This window comes from Primulina eburnea, chromosome 6 (genome assembly GCF_022965805.1).
Source record: "Primulina eburnea isolate SZY01 chromosome 6, ASM2296580v1, whole genome shotgun sequence".
NCBI lineage: Eukaryota > Viridiplantae > Streptophyta > Magnoliopsida > Lamiales > Gesneriaceae > Primulina > Primulina eburnea.
Genome location: NC_133106.1, coordinates 9,698,705 through 9,711,274, shown reverse-complemented (window position 1 = coordinate 9,711,274; position 12,570 = coordinate 9,698,705).

Here is a 12,570-nt window from a genome sequence, read left to right as displayed (position 1 = left end):
TTCAATCATAGCAGTGCCACTCACTTCACTCACCAAGAAAAATGCTAAATTCGTGTGGAGTGAAGAATGCCAGAAGAGTTTCGATACTCTGAAGCAAGCTCTTATTTCAGCGCCAGTGCTAGCCATGCCGACAGGGCAAGGTGAGTTTGTGCTTTATACCGATGCATCTAAGCTCGGGTTAGGCGCAGTGTTGATGCAGCAGGGTCGGGTTATAGCTTACGCTTCCATGCAGTTGAAAGTGCATGAGAAGAACTATCCAACGCATGATCTTGAATTAGCCGCAGTCGTCTTTGCATTGAAGATTTGGAGGCACTACTTGTATGGCGAGAAGTGTCAGATTTTCACTTACCACAAAAGTCTGAAATATTTTTTCACGCAGAAGGAGCTGAACATGAGGCAGAGACGGTGGTTGGAACTGGTGAAAGACTATGATTGCGAGATTAGCTACCATCCGGGAAAAGCTAATGTTGTGACAGATGTCTTGAGCAGAAAAGTTGCAGTCATAGCTCAGTTATCAGTGCAGAGACCTCTTCAGTATGAGATTCAGGGGTTTGGTTTGGAAGTTTACCATAAGGGCATAGCACCAAGGCTGTCTAATCTGATAGTCCAATCTTCTCTGCTATACCGTATCCGGACAGGTCAGTCTTCAGATGATCAATTACTGAAATGGAGACTGAAAGACGAAGCCAAGGGCAGTGTTCTTTATACAGTGTCAAATGAGATTGTGAGATACAGAGGCAGAATGTGGGTGCCTAGTGTTGATTCGATCAGACAGGATATTTTGACAGAGGCACATGCATCTCCGTATTCTATTCATCCAGGAGGTACCAAGATGTACAAGGACTTGCAGATTCTGTATTGGTGGCCGGGGATGAAGAGAGACATCCAATGTCTTACTTGTCAGCAAGTGAAAGCTGAACATCAGAGGCCAGTAGGGATGCTTAAGCCACTCCCAATCCCAGAGTGAAAATGGGAGAACATCACGATGGACTTCGTCGTTGTATTGTCTAGATCATTCAGAGGTTTTAATGCCATTTGGGTTATTGTGGATCACCTCTCGAAGTCAGCGCACTTTTTGCCAGTGAAGACGACTTTCTCAGACGCAGTATGTGAAGCTTTATATCAGGGAGATAGTCCGTTTACATGGGTTCCCAGTTTTGATTGTGTCCAACAGGGACCAGAGATTTACGTCGTCCTTCTGGAAGAGCTTACATGCAGACATGGGGACAAAGTTGCTGTTCAGTACAGCTTTTCACCCGCAGACAGATGGCCAGTCTGAGCGAGTGATTCAGATTTTGGAGGATTTGCTAAGAGCCTGTATGATTGATTTTCAGGGGACTTGGGAGTCTAAGATACCGATAGTGGAGTTTACCTACAACAACAACTTCCAATCATCTATAGGTATGGCTCCCTATGAGGCTTTGTATGGAAGAAAGTGCAGATCACCAGTTCATTGGAATGAAGTTGGTGAGAGAGCGGATCTTGGTCCAGAGATAGTTCAGCAAACTGCCGATGTGGTGGTCAAGATTCGTGACAGAATGAAGATTGCCCAAAACCGTCAGAAGAGCTATGCTGATAAGAAGAGGAGAGATCTCGAGTTTGCCGTTGGTGATCACGTATTCGTCAAGATAGCACCTATGAAGGGTGTAATGAGATTTGTGAAGAGAGGCAAGCTGAGTCCGAGGTTTATTGGGCCGTTCGAGGTTTTGGACAGAGTTGGGACATTAGCTTACCGTGTAGCCCTTCCGCCGAATCTGGCCGGGGTACACAATGTGTTCCACGTTTCTATGCTGAGGAAGTATCTAGCCAATCCTCCGCATATTCTGAGTTATGAGCCGTTGCAGCTTGCTCCAGACTTGTCATATGAGGAGGGACCGATTCAAATCCGGTGGCTATGTGAGGCCCAGGGCGAAAGAGAGCGGGGGGTGATCGCCGGTGCCATCAGTTGCACGGACAATGAGCGGCTCCTGGCAGGCTTCTAGGTGGAGGGAACATGAATGAACCGACCCACACGGGAATGAGAGGGATTCCGAGACTGTTCAATGTAATGGACTGTACAGTTGAAGATGACTTAAAAGATTTGATTGGTACTACTCATATCACGAAGGTGCATCTTCTTTTCGATAGCTCATCACATAAGAACTCCAAAGTTAAGCGTGCTTGACTTGGGGCAATTTTGGGATAGGTGACCTCCTGGGAAGTTTCCTAGGGTGCGTGTGAGTGAGGACATAAGCACGCTGGAAAGACTCGTCTTGATACAGTGAGGACAGTCGTCGAATCTGAGGCGTTACAGTTGGTATCAGAGCCGACCTCTCTTAGTACGGTGTGGTTCGGGGATGAACCAAGCAGAAGCTGGTGGGCATGTGAGGCCCGGGGCCAAAGAGGGCGAGGGTGATCGCCGATGCCATCAGTTGCACGAACAATGAGCGGCTCCTGGCAGGCTTCTAGGTGGAGGGAACATGAATGAACCGACCCAAACGGGAATGAGAGGGATTCCGAGACTATTCAATGTAATGGACTGTACAGTTGAAGAGGGCTTAAAAGATTTGATTGGTACTACTCATATCACGAAGGTGCATCTTCTTTTCGGTAGCTCATCACATAAGAACTTCAAAGTTAAGCGTGCTTGACTTGGGGTAATTTTGGGATGGGTGACCTCCTGGGAAGTTTCCTAGGGTGCGTGTGAGTGAGGACATAAGCACACTGGAAAGAGTCGTCTTGGTACAGTGAGGACATTCGTCGAATCTGGGGCGTTACAGAACCAATCAGTGGAAGAGGCCACTTGGGAGTCAGAGGTGGATATGAGACTTCACTACCCGGAATTGTTCGGTAAGATTTAATTTCGGGGACAAAATTTATATAAGTGGGGGAGGAACTGTAGGACCCAAATTAAGTACACGTATAACCCATGCATTCATTTAATTATTAAATCATTTAATTAATTTTAAATGAGTTTTAGCCATGCATAATTTATGAAAATGCATTATTTTAAATTATTCATGTTTATTGTGATGCACGTTAAAATGTTTTTTGAGTTTCATGTTTCAGGCGATTATTCGAAACGGGATCGAGGAAAAGACCGGTGATGATTTTGGTAATCTAAAATGTGGTGTTTTATTTTAAGTTGAGGTTGGGGCATTTTGATTAAATAATTATTAAGTTTAGCATTTTAAATCCCAACTTAATTACTTAGTGGATTTAAGAGTTTAAAACTTTTAAAATTAGCATTTTCGTGGATTTTATTTTATTAAACGAGAATGTTATAAAATTAGTGTGTATTTTCTTTCGATTAAGGAAATTGAGTGAGTTAGTGTTTGATCAACTTTAAATTAGTGGTTAATGGTATAATTAAGCAAAATCATCTCCCTAATTATTTCTGAACGCACGCACACACACATGTTTACACACACTAAAACTCTCGCTAACACACATCACCCACACACACATTCAGTTTTCATAATTTTAAAAGAATAGAGCTAGGGTTCTTGAGGTAGACAGCAGGCCCCCCCTTCCCTTGCCAATTTCCAGCAAGTTTTGATCGATTTTATTTCAAGAAAACGTGCCACGTTCGTCTCGGATCAACCTCGCTTCTATCTCCGCTTCAAGGACGTCGTTTCGGTAAAGTTTGATGTAATAGCCGATCGTTCATTTCTTTTATTATAGATTATGGTATTTTATGGTGATGGTTTATGGCTTTATGTTATGATATGAATGGAAATGAATGTCAAGAATGGAAATTTATGGTTTCTAGTATGTTGTTATAGTTGTTGTGTGAGTTTTATTGTGGCGTTGACGCGATATAATTCATGGTAAATGGTATGTGAGCCAATTGGTTTGAGGTTAATGGGAATGGTTAGATAAGTCCTAGAGGTGTAACTTTCATTATGAGTGTATTGCCTTATTAAGATGAGAAGTGGTGTTGAGGTTCAATTTGAGTTGTTAGTTTGGTGTTTGGGCCGAAGGTGCACCGCACCTGTGCCAGGAATGGACCGCACCCGCGGTATTTTTGGCACCGCACCCGCGATCGGGGCAGCGCACCCGCGGTCGGTTTTGGAGCGCACCCGCGGTCGTCAGTTTTGGATTTTTGAAGAGGGTGCCGAAGGCATAGCGCACCCGCGGTAGAAACGCAGCGCACCCGCGGTTTGTGAACAGTGAAAGCGTGTTTTTCGGTTTTAAAGTGATTAAATAGGAATGTTGGCTTCATTTCTCTCATTTCCTCTCCACTCTCTCGGTTTTTCTCTCCTAGAAAGTTAGGGTTTCTCATTTTCTTCTTTGGATACCTTTGATTCAAGCTTGTAGTTGGATATTTGAGGGAGAAGAAGTTTATTTTGGGTTCAAGGAGATAAGGTAAGCTTGTGGTTTAGCTATTGTTGGATTTTAGTGTTGGGGAAATTATGGAACTTATACTTGTGTTGATTTTTTTGGGTTTATTGTTATGGTTAGTTGATTATTGAGTTGTTGATGGTATTATTATTGATATTGTGTTGTAGGAATATCTCAAGACTTAGCAAGCACTTGGGTATTGGGTTGTAAGTAGACTTTTCCTTTGAATGTATCTTATAAACTATATATATGGTAATGGTGTTTTAAATGTTGTTAGCTCCTTTAAATCTTTGATTATATATATGATATGTATGGATATGTTCAAAAGAATTGGAATTGGAGCCAAATGGCAAAGTAAAGGAGCTAAGGTTTTAGCACGCACATCACGTGTTTGATTAAATGATTGAATGAATATTTTTATGGCTTGATGATTATATGGTATTGTGTTGTTACCTATGGTAACTCTAAACCCACTTGACGGAAGTTGATCAACATAATGACATGTACTGTGACTGATTTTGACTGAGACGTACATGTGTACCATTGACTGATGACCTATCAATGCCATATAAATGCAAAGAAATGAATTGTTCTATAGATGCCATCTTATAATTGTTACTTATGAATTTCATTGATTGATGGCATTTCACGGCAAAGAAATGTTTTGGATTCTTTCAAGGCACTACGATATATATGTACTTGTTATTTAAAGGTCTACTTGCTGAGTTTTTATAACTCATTTCAGTTATGTTCATGAGATGCAGATGCAGGTAAACGGGATTGATACGGCGTGGTGTCAAGACAGAAGAAGGAAATGTGCCAAGCTTGGAGGAAGGATGAAGAAAGTATTTTGTTTTGAAATGGTTTGAGTTGTAAAACATTTGGTATATTTTGAGAGTGTAACTTGACTCAATATTTTGATGATCTAAGGTTTTACTTTTAATATGTATTTAGCTATGTTTAGTTGTGGAACTTTTATGGCGTATTGATTTTATTTCTTGAGGCAGGTTAGTAACTTTTTTTACGGGGAAACTTTGTCAAATTTTTTTAAAGTTCATATTTCCTCCAAGTCTTTATTTAAGGCTTCCGCATTATAGAGTCGATTTCTTTTAAAATGGGTCAAGGTGTCACATTTGATATCAAAAGGCATGTATAATCTCTTTTTTTCTGCGTCGGTCATGCCATATTATGTGTTGCGTTATTTTATGCGTAAAATTCATGTATGATGTTCATAGTTTGAGCGGATAATTGGTTGGATCGATTTTGAAGGAAAATTTTTAGATCAAATCACGTTTTTCTGTTCTTATTAAAACTGCGAATTTTCGGTCAAGATTTTGAGAAAACGTTCAACGCAAAAAACGTAGAACTTTTTGATACCTTCGATTTGATATAAAATTCGAGATTTTTGGACAAAAATCGAGTGAGTTATGGCGTTTTTCGTGGGACTGCTCAAACTGCGTTTTCAGAAATATTTATGGTATTGATGTGTTCTTGAAGTTCTTGCGTTGCAGGCTTCGTTGGGAATCGATGGGTGATCTTTGCTGTACTTAGGTATGATTGTTATGATGTCAGGTTGGTATTCGGTGGGTTGACTAGAGTCGATAGGCACTTGTACCTGTAAGAAGTCATAGGAGATGACTTCTGCATCACATGAAATAACTGAAATGAGAATAAATCTCAGCAAGTGGAACTCTTACATAGCAATGATACATAGTATACTCTGTAAAGCATGACTTTAAAATCATAAATACCATCAACTCTGAAACATGAATAATATAGCAATAACTGTAGCAATAGCAATAGCAATAGATAGCAATACGATGGTATTTCTCTTTTCTCTGGTTGGATTGATATCAATAGTATCTCTGACTGTGGTTGCAAATATCCCATCGATATAAATCGATAACTGTGAGGGATAAAAGCCTATGGTCGTTGATCAACTAATTGCATGCAATGCTCTGACTATGATAAATCAATCCAATAAAACATTTGAACTCTGAATAGCATTTAAAGCCGTCGTTTCACAATCTCTTATTTTCTCTTGTATTCCCTTTTAACAATAGTGAGACATCAATGTCTCCAATAGATAATCAATGGGATCAATACATAACAATGAATCAATTGAAGGGAATATCACTTTAAAATCTTTAAAACACAATACATATAACATCATGTGAGCAAAAGGATGAAATTCCACTTACAAACCAATAGAACACCTCCAAACTATACTCTTGGTTCACCACCTACAACAATAATCCATAAACAACACCAAAATCAACTCTATATCCAAAAATACAAGTTAAATAATCCATTAAACCAACAAAACATCAAACCTAAGTCAACTCTTAACTCATAACCTTAATAGAATCGCACCAAAAACTTACCTAAGCTTCCTAGCACCAAGGAGAACGTCGATCTCAAGTCGAAAATCCAAACAAATCCAAGAATCAAAGGTAGGAAGCAAAAGAAATGGATGAAAACCCTTGCTAGAAGAGAGAAATCTCGAAATGAAGGGGAAAAGATAAGATAAGGTATGGCCAACAACTCCAAAAAGTAACTTAAAAACTCGCCCATACCTATACCGCGGGTGCGACAACACAAGGGCCGCGGGTGCGCTGAGCTCTCGGCACAACAAAATAAATCCATGCACGATGACCGCGGGTGCGGTCTCACCGCGGGTGCGGTGCTTACACTGCCGCGGGTGCGGTGATGCCACAGTCTTCCAAAACCAAAATGATGAATAGTACACCGCAGGGGCACTCCTCTAAGAGCGCGGGTGCACTCTTGCTACGGCAATGATCAACACCAAAGCAACTAAAATCAATCCGTAACGCTGAAACGACGCAACCAACAACATCTAATACAACAACCAAGCCACAAACAATAATACCAACTAAACTATAACCCATGACACGACTCAAATCATCTAAATCATAAAACCCAATAAACACAAAAAACTTAAACCGTACCGTACACCGGGCTCGGTTATTACAATCTCCCCTCCTTAGAGGAATTTCGTCCGCGAAATTGACGTCACTTGCGAAAACAACTCAGGATACTTCTCCTTCATCACATCCTCTGGTTCCCACGTGGCTTCTTCAATCAAATAATTCCTCCAAAGGATTTTAACAATGCCGATCTCTTTGTTCCTCAATACTCTGACGGACCGTCACTCTGAGGGTGATAAGCTGTACTAAATGCTAACCGCGAACCCATAGCTCTATGCAAACTCTTCCAAAACTCTGAAGGAACACAAATACAACCTCTAAGGGTCACCAAACCATCACCATACACTCTAAACTCTAAGGTAACTCTCTCCTCTGCTCTAGCTCTCATCTCTATCAACTGAACCACGACAGTCTGCTCTCTACGGATCCTGTCCGTCAATGTAGCCCTAATAACCAACGCTGATAAACCAGCAATGATTCCAGGGACCATCAAAGCAATCACAAACTCCCTATCTCTGTCCGGAGGCAAACCCGGCATATCATCCTCAAACACATCAGCAAACTCCCTCACAACATCAATATTCAACTTAACCATACTATCCACATCAACAATAGAAGCCAAAAACCCATCACAACCTCTACACAGCAATCTCTCAGCCTCAAGACAAGAACTAAAACGAAGGACCAGCGAAGTACCTGCATTGGCGATCATACCTCTACTGCTTTCCTCTTAGTTGGCATCCTCTACTCTACAATGTGCTCACAAAAGACATATCAATATATAACAATGGATAGATGCAAGAAAACATACCCGGACAGTTGAAAGTAGACGAAGTCATATGCATTGGTCCGAAGAACACCGCTCTGATACCACTAAATGTGACACCTCTGACCCGTAACAATAAAAATACGCAGTGGAAATAAATTTTTCTTTAAAATATGGAAGGAGTTTCAAAATACATTCTTTAAACATTTTTTTTTTACAAAATAGCAATACATGATCATTCAAATGATATAACAAAAATACAAAACATCGTTCCTATGATCATGCCATCAAAATCATCCTTCCAACGGTGTATGCATATGACCCCCTGTCCACAGTCAACGTCCCGGGCCTCCACTCTGATCTGCATCACATGAAATAACTGAAATGAGAATAAATCTCAGCAAGTGGAACTCTTACATAGCAATGATACATAGTATACTCTGTAAAGCATGACTTTAAAATCATAAATACCATCAACTCTGAAACATGAATAATATAGCAATAACTGTAGCAATAGCAATAGCAATAGATAGCAATACGATGGTATTTCTCTTTTCTCTGGTTGGATTGATATCAATAGTATCTCTGACTGTGGTTGCAAATATCCCATCGATATAAATCGATAACTGTGAGGGATAAAAGCCTATGGTCGTTGATCAACTAATTGCATGCAATGCTCTGACTATGATAAATCAATCCAATAAAACATTTGAACTCTGAATAGCATTTAAAGCCGTCGTTTCACAATCTCTTATTTTCTCTTGTATTCCCTTTTAACAATAGTGAGACATCAATGTCTCCAATAGATAATCAATAGGATCAATACATAACAATGAATCAATTGAAGGGAATATCACTTTAAAATCTTTAAAACACAATACATATAACATCATGTGAGCAAAAGGATGAAATTCCACTTACAAACCAATAGAACACCTCCAAACTATACTCTTGGTTCACCACCTACAACAATAATCCATAAACAACACCAAAATCAACTCTATATCCAAAAATACAAGTTAAATAATCCATTAAACCAACAAAACATCAAACCTAAGTCAACTCTTAACTCATAACCTTAATAGAATCGCACCAAAAACTTACCTAAGCTTCCTAGCACCAAGGAGAACGTCGATCTCAAGTCGAAAATCCAAACAAATCCAAGAATCAAAGGTAGGAAGCAAAAGAAATGGATGAAAACCCTTGCTAGAAGAGAGAAATCTCGAAATGAAGGGGAAAAGATAAGATAAGGTATGGCCAACAACTCCAAAAAGTAACTTAAAAACTCGTCCATACCTATACCGCGGGTGCGACAACACAAGGGCCGCGGGTGCGCTGAGCTCTCGGCACAGCAAAATAAATCCATGCACGATGACCGCGGGTGCAGTGCTACAATTACCGCGGGTGCGGTCTCACCGCGGGTGCGGTGCTTACACTGCCGCGGGTGCGGTGATGCCACGGTCTTCCAAAACCAAAATGATGAATAGTACACCGCAGGGGCACTCCTCTAAGAGCGCGGGTGCACTCTTGCTACGGCAATGATCAACACCAAAGCAACTAAAATCAATCCGTAACGCTGAAACGACGCAACCAACAACATCTAATACAACAACCAAGCCACAAACAATAATACCAACTAAACTATAACCCATGACACGACTCAAATCATCTAAATCATAAAACCCAATAAACACATAAAACTTAAACCGTACCGTACACCGGGCTCGGCTATTACATGTTGATTCTGTGTCTATTTGGTGTAGTTAAGTGGAATAAGCATAATGTGAGAAGTGCTCGCATGATTCAGAAAATCGAAGCCACACGGACCCTCACACGGACCCTAACGCGGGGTCCGTGCCTTTGTTTCCTTCACGGTGTCATCCTTGCGAGCCTACACGGACCTCCACCCGGACCTCAGCACGGGGTCCGTGCTCCTTCTTCTTTCCGAGTATTCTTTCCACCGCACTTAGACGGACCCATACACGGACCGGTCACGGGGTCCGTCTACTCATGTTTTGAGAGAAGTTTAATGTTTGCTTTGGGGTCTGATATCATGGTTTAGTACAAGGATTTACATGGTCGAGTCAGGAGAATTTTAGAACGTCCTAAGGAGTTGAATGAACTTGTAAGTAAGTATGATTACCTACGTCTAAGCTATGCAAGTTAAGTATGCAGCTTCATGTTAGTATGTGCAGCAGCGACGGCCCCGATCGAAGTCCAACGAATCCCTCAACGCCAAGTAAGTATGTTCGACGCGCAAAGAAAATATTTAAAATTTTTGAGATATGCTAAATGTCTTGTGACCAATTTATGAATGGGTTTGGAAGTCGGTGAACGTGGCCGAGGACCTCTACACCCCGTTAAATCATGAACGGGTTTAGATCGTGATTGGAAAGCGTTAAATCATGAACGTGGATCAATCAGCCCGTTAAATTATGAACGAGGATCTCATGTATGTGGTAGTGGATATGTCCCTGTCAGCCCAGGACTGTGGTTTAGTCTGATCAGGCGAAATATGTTATGGGTCACTAGACCCGAGGACCGCCCACGTTATTTTTAATATTTTTATGCAAGTTTATTACTCTTATTTTATGTTTTGATGCGAGATGTTTTGAGCAAGCTTTCCTTCAGCAAAATTTTATTGGTGATGAATGATTTCAAAGATTTTTGTACACGATGAGTTGACGACCATATGGATGTTTATATTTAAGAAAATTTTTAATTTTTCCGTAAATTTTAAGTAGTAAAAAGTACGGTACGTTACAGAATCGACTAGAAATAGTATTCGGTTTCAATGTGCGATTTTAGGCGACATCTGTAATTCCATCGTTGAATAATGTGTTTTTGTTTGATTAAATTCGATTAGAAATAATTGGACTGTTAAACGAAAATAGGATTATAAATTCTAGAAATAGATTTATAGCTAATCCAGGGAATTCATCGTGGCATCGAATAATCTGTGGTTAATTAATTCCAATGCATGATAATAATCAAAGTTTGGACCGTTGTGTGTTCCCGGTCATTTTATTTAAATTTGAAAATATCCCAAGTTTAAACCTGTTCTGAAAATTCGATCTTATTTATTAATTTAACATATTATAATTTAATTTTACTAGGTTAAAGTATCATCAATCACTTTGTCTTTTTGTCTAGATTAAATCGAATAATTTAGATCTTAGTATTTAATTAATAGTCTTTGTGGGATCGATACTTGGACTTGTTGTCCATTTACTATAACTTGACTTAGTCCGCTTGCTAGGATTTTTCCCAACCGAAATTGTTGGTCAAGTTTTTGGCGCCGTTGCCGGGTACTATTTGTTTAATATTAGGATAAATTATTTATTTGAGTCTAGACATTTATTCTTAATTCTTTTTTTTTAAGTTTTTTTAGAAATTTTTTTTATTACCTTTTCATTTCAGATTTTTGCTTTCTTTGGAGCTTGAATTGCGCACTTGAATTTTGATTGCAGGAGTCTAGCTCGTGTTATATGAGTCGTGCTCAAGGTGTCGAAAGTCTAGTGCCACTTGATCTAGAGTTGAAAGCACTCTCCGCCGCATCCGTAGAGCTCGAAAGAACAACAACTTGGTTCTTGAATTCGAATCTGAAGAGGAATCTGAGTTAGAAGTTAAAACAGAATTTAAAGACATGGCCGGAGAATAGGACGAGTGTACTTTGATGGAGCTTCATAGACCAGCGTGTGGAGGTTATGGCTATAGTATCGTCCGCCCTGTTAGGATTAGACGCCCTAATCCGCCTTTAACGAACGATTAGAAATACGAAAAGAAATAACACACAGATGTATAGTGGTTCACTCTCGTCGCGAGAGCTACGTCCACTGGCCGCTGACAGATTTCACTAAGATGAAAAACACAAGTTACAACAGGTTTTTCTCACCCTCTCAGTCACTCTGATTTCTATCATACATTCTATAGCCTAAACACGTCTTTATATAATAGACGATTTAGGGTTACAGAATAACAGGATACTTAATTACCAGAATACCCTCAAACCTAAATTAGGCTCCATAACTCAACAATCTCCCACTTGGAGACTAATCTCATCATCCCTCCATCTGTAGCGGCTTCACTTCAATGTCTCATCCAAGAAGTCCAACTGAAGTTGCACACAACTTCAGCTTCTCACTCGTCACGGCTTTTGTCAACATGTCAGCTGGATTTCGACTCCCTGGGATCTTCTCCAGCGCCAATACTCCATCTTCTAAAGCAGATCTGATGAAGTGATAACGCACCTGTATATGCTTTGTTTTGCCATGGTAAACTGGATTCTTTGCCAAATGAATGGCACTCTGGCTGTCACAATGCAATACACTCCCATCGTAGTTTTGGCCTAACTCGCGTAGAAAAGGCTGTAACCACATCATCTCCTTTGCAGCTTCTGTCACTGCAATATACTCGGCTTCACAGCTAGAAAGAGCGACGACATCTTGAAGTCTCGAAACCCAACTGATTGCGGTACCACCCAAGGTGTAGACATACCCAGTCCTGCTCTTACTACTGTCAATATCACCACCA